We start from the raw sequence: 4568 nt of genomic DNA on the forward strand, positions 1-4568 counted from the left end.
TTCAAATCACATGAGCCAATATTTTATTCACAATATAACATAGAGAACATAACAAATGTTTAAACTTTTTACAATTTTATCCACTAAATGAGCTCATTTCAAATTTGATGCCTGCTACAGGTCTCAAGAAAGTTGGCACGGGGGCAACAAATGGCTGAAAAAGCAAGACATTTTGAAAAGATTCAGCTGGGAGAACATCTAGCAACTAATTAAGTTAATTGACATCAGGTCTGTAACATGATTAGCTATAAAAGGGATGTCTTAGAGAGGCAGAGTCTCTCAGAAGTAAAGATGGGCAGAGGCTCTCCAATCTGTGAAAGAGTGCGTAAAAAGATTGTGGAATACTTTAAAAACAACGTTCCTCAACGTCAAATTGCAAAGGCTTTGCAAATCTCATCATCTACAGTGCATAACATCTTCAAACGATTCAGAGAAACTGGAGAAATCTCTGTGCGTAAGGGACAAGGCCGAAGACCTTTGTTGGATGCCCGTGGTCTTCGGGCCTCAGACGACACACTCATCAGCATGATTCTGTCATTGACATTACTATATGGGCCCAGGAATACTTCCAGAAACCACTGTTGGTAAACACAATCTGACATTCTTGTTGGAAATCACGGATGCCGTGTCCTCCGGGCTAAAGAGAAGGGAGACCTTCCAGCATGTCATCAGCGTTCAGTTCAAAAGCCAGCATCTCTGATGGTATGGGGGTGCATAAGTGCATACGGTATGGGCAGCTTGCATGTTTTGGAAGGCACTATGAATGCTGAAAGGTATATAAAGGTTTTAGAGCAACATATGCTCCCCTCCAGACAACATATATTTCAGGGAAGGCCTTGTGTATTTCAGCAGGACAATGCAAAACCACATACTGCAGCTATTACAACGGCATGGCTTCGTAGTAGAAGAGACCAGGTGCTGGATATTTCACCTATAGAGAACATTTGGTGCATCATTAAACGAAAAATACGTCAAAGACAACAACGAACTCTTCAGAAGCTGGAAACCTATATCAGGCAAGAATGGGACTAAATTCCAACACCAAAACTCCAGAAACTCATAACCTCGATGCCCAAACATCTTCAAACTGTTGTGAAAAGAAGAGGAGATGCTACACCATGGTAAACATGCCCCTGTCTCAACTATTTAGAGACCTGTTGCAGGCATAACATTTGAAATGAGCTCATTTTGTGCATAAAATTGTAAAATTTCTCAGGTTAAACATTTGTTATGTTCTTTATGTTCTATGGTGAATAAAATAGTGGCTCATGTGATTTGAAATTCTTTTAATTCTTTCATTTTATTCAAATAAACAAAATAAAAACGTCCCAACATTTCCGGAATTCGGGTTGTAGATAGTTTAGTGTTACTTTCAAAAGTAGTTTAATTACAATATGTTGAAATAAATTCTGAAGAGATCATGCTGATGTAAAAGATTTGTCATGTTTCTTTAAAAAAAAAAAAAATCTGTTTTTGCTTTTTCCCTGTTTTATTAACTTAATCATCTTTTATAACAACAGATTTGATTCTGAAAAAAACCTTGCAAACTCACAAAACAAACATGAAGAAGAAAGCAGAACATATTTTTGAGGGCAAGAAAGAAAATGAAGCACATCTCCAGGCTGTTTACACAGAGCTCTTCATCACAGAGGGAGATATGGAAGATGTCAATCACGAACATGAGATTCAGACAAACAAATTCAAGAAAAAACAAACACCGGACAAACCAATCAAATGTAATGATATATTTACACTATTAAGGAGAAAAAACAGCGAGAAGAAGACTGTGCTGACCAAGGGAGTCGCTGGCATTGGAAAAACTGTCTCTGTGCACTAGTTCATCCTGGACTGGGCAGAAGGAAAAGCCAATCAAGATATACACTGTGTGTTCCTGCTTCCATTCAGAGAGATTAACTTAATGAACAACGAAAATTTCAGTCTCCACGAGCTTCTGCTGGAATTTTATCCTGAACTGGAGGACCTGGAGAAAACGAAGTTATATAAGGAATGCAAACTAGTGTTTATATTTGATGGACTTGATGAGAGTCGTCTGGCTTTGAATTTTAATACTAGAACATCACCAAGAGCCATTGTTGAGAAAAGATCATCAGTAGATGTGCTGTTCACAGGTTTAGTCAAAGGGAAGCTGCTTCCATCAGCTCTGGTCTGGGTGACCTCACGACCAGCAGCAGCCAATCAGATCCCTCCTGAACATGTGGGTTTGTTCACTGAGGTGCGGGGATTCAATGACCAACAGAAGGAGCAGTACTTCAGAAAAACAATCACAGATGAGAGTATGGCCTCCCGAATCATCTCACACATCGAGAAGTCTCAGAGTCTCTACATCATGTGCCACATTCCTGTGTTCTGCTGGATCACGGCCACAGTACTTCAGAAAATTCTCATCAAGAACAGTGCAGAGAGCATCAGCACAACACTCACTGAAATGTACATCCACTTCCTGCTGATACAGATGAAAATGAAGAACCAGAAGTATGATAGAAAGACAAAAAGACAACGTACAAAGCTCTTACGTTCAAATAGTGAGATGATTTTGAAGCTAGCCAAGCTAGCGTTTGAACAGCTGAAACAGGAAAACATTGTGTTCTATGAGAAAGATTTAAAAGCATGTGGTATTGATGTTTGTGAAGACACTGAGTTCACAGGAATGATTGCTGAGATCTTTAAGAAGGAAGCTGGACTTCATGAGATGAAGGTCTTCTGCTTTGTGCATCTGACTGTTCAAGAGTTTCTCGCTGCAGTGCATGTGTTCATCTGTTACCTGAACAAGAACATGCAGGAGCTTTGGTTTTTCTTTGATAAGCCCAAGGGAAATATCACATTGCAGAAGCTACTAAAGAAGGCTGTTGATAAAGCCATGGAGAGTCAGAAAGGACATCTGGACCTGTTTCTGCGGTTTCTGATGGGCGTTACATTGGAATCCAGCCAAGACCTGCTCATAGGTCTGATCGAAAACACTGAAGACACCACAGAGAGCATCAGACAAACAACTGAACACATTAAACAAGTGCAAAACAGGTACTATATCTCAGATGAAGCTTCAGTCAACCTATTTTACTGCTTGCTTGAGCTCAAGGATCATTCATTATATGAGGAAATCCAGAGATACCTCAGTTCAGATGCACATCCAGGAAGAGACCTCTCATCTTCAATGTGTTCAGTACTAGCCACAGTACTGCTGATGTCAGAGAAGGTGCTGGATGAGTTCAACCCAAAGAGGTTCACGTCATCACGATCAGACTACAAGAGACTCATTCCAGCTGTGAGATGCTGCAGAAAAGCCCTGTGAGTAATTTCACTGCTGTTTGATCAAATATTTTATTCTGCATCACTAAACAATTGTCAAAATATTATGTAAAATATCTTGTTGTCCTGATTATGAAGGGTACAATAAGTTATTGCAGAAACACTGAACATCAGAAAATAATCAGAATAAACCTTCTGTTTTGGCAGATTTGACGGCTGTGGTTTTGATGAAACATGCTGTGAAATTGTATCTTCAGCTCTCCAATCATCAAACTCTCCTCTGACAGAGCTGGACCTGAGTAACAATTACCTGCAGGATTCAGGAGTGAAGCTGCTGTATGATGGACTGAAGAGTTCACACAGTCAGCTGAACATACTGAGGTTTGACATTCACTGAATCACTATGTCACAATATGTGGATGAATTGGTGTTTCATAACGTCTCGGTTACGTACATAACCCTCGTTCCCTATCTGTCGGTCACTACAAGTTATGTTGTGACGACATTATGGGGCCCTGGAAAGCGCCACAACCTGAACCCTGTCACAACCCCATGGCGTAGCAAATGTTGGCAAGCGGCCAAACGCTACGCAAAGGTCGTAACCTTCCCACCGCCCCAGCACAAATTCGCTGACCTTGGTACACGCAGGGACCACAGGTGAACACATCGCCGCTGGAGATAGCCAAGCCGCTGTTCCTTTCCCCACAGAAATTTCTTAACAGAAAGGATTTCGACCTTCAATGAAAGATTTGCTTCAAGTCTTTCCGATTTGATCGCAGAAAGGCGTGGTAGGAACCTTGGGCACGTATCCAGGCCGGGGTCTCAGGACAACGTGAGAGTAGGCTGGCCTGAACACAAGGCACTCTTCACTCACTGAAAATGCTTGGAGGTCCCCGACCCTCTTGATGGAAGTGAGCGCGGTCAGGAGTGCTGTCTTAGCAGACAGGAACTTAAGCTCGACTGAATCCAGCGGCTCAAAGGGACCCCTCTGAAGTCCTGCCAGGACGATAGAGAGGTCCCAGGAGGGCACCAGGGGTGACCTAGGAGGATTCAACCTTCTGGCACCCCTCAGGAACCTGACAATGAGATCGTGCTTTCCCAGGGACCGGCCGTCCACTGCATCATGATGTGTTGCAATGGCAGCCACATACACTTTCAAGGTGGAGGGTGACAGCCTATGCTCCAACCTCTCTTGCAGGAAAGAAAGCACTACACCAATCGTGCATCTTCGGGGGTCTTGTCGGCGAGAAGAACACCAGTTCATGAACAGACTCCACTTCAGAGCATAGGCTTGCCTTATT

The 4568-nt window shown here is 42.3% G+C and overlaps 1 pseudogene; it reads left to right on the top strand.

Annotated features, from left to right (window-relative positions):
* The window catches only part of LOC107726353 (NACHT, LRR and PYD domains-containing protein 3-like), a 79210-nt pseudogene that overhangs the window by 11198 nt on the left and 63444 nt on the right, over positions 1 to 4568 (top strand).

This window comes from Sinocyclocheilus rhinocerous, unplaced genomic scaffold (genome assembly GCF_001515625.1).
Source record: "Sinocyclocheilus rhinocerous isolate Xijiao unplaced genomic scaffold, SAMN03320098_v1.1 scaffold2441, whole genome shotgun sequence".
Classification (NCBI taxonomy): Eukaryota; Metazoa; Chordata; class Actinopteri; order Cypriniformes; family Cyprinidae; genus Sinocyclocheilus; species Sinocyclocheilus rhinocerous.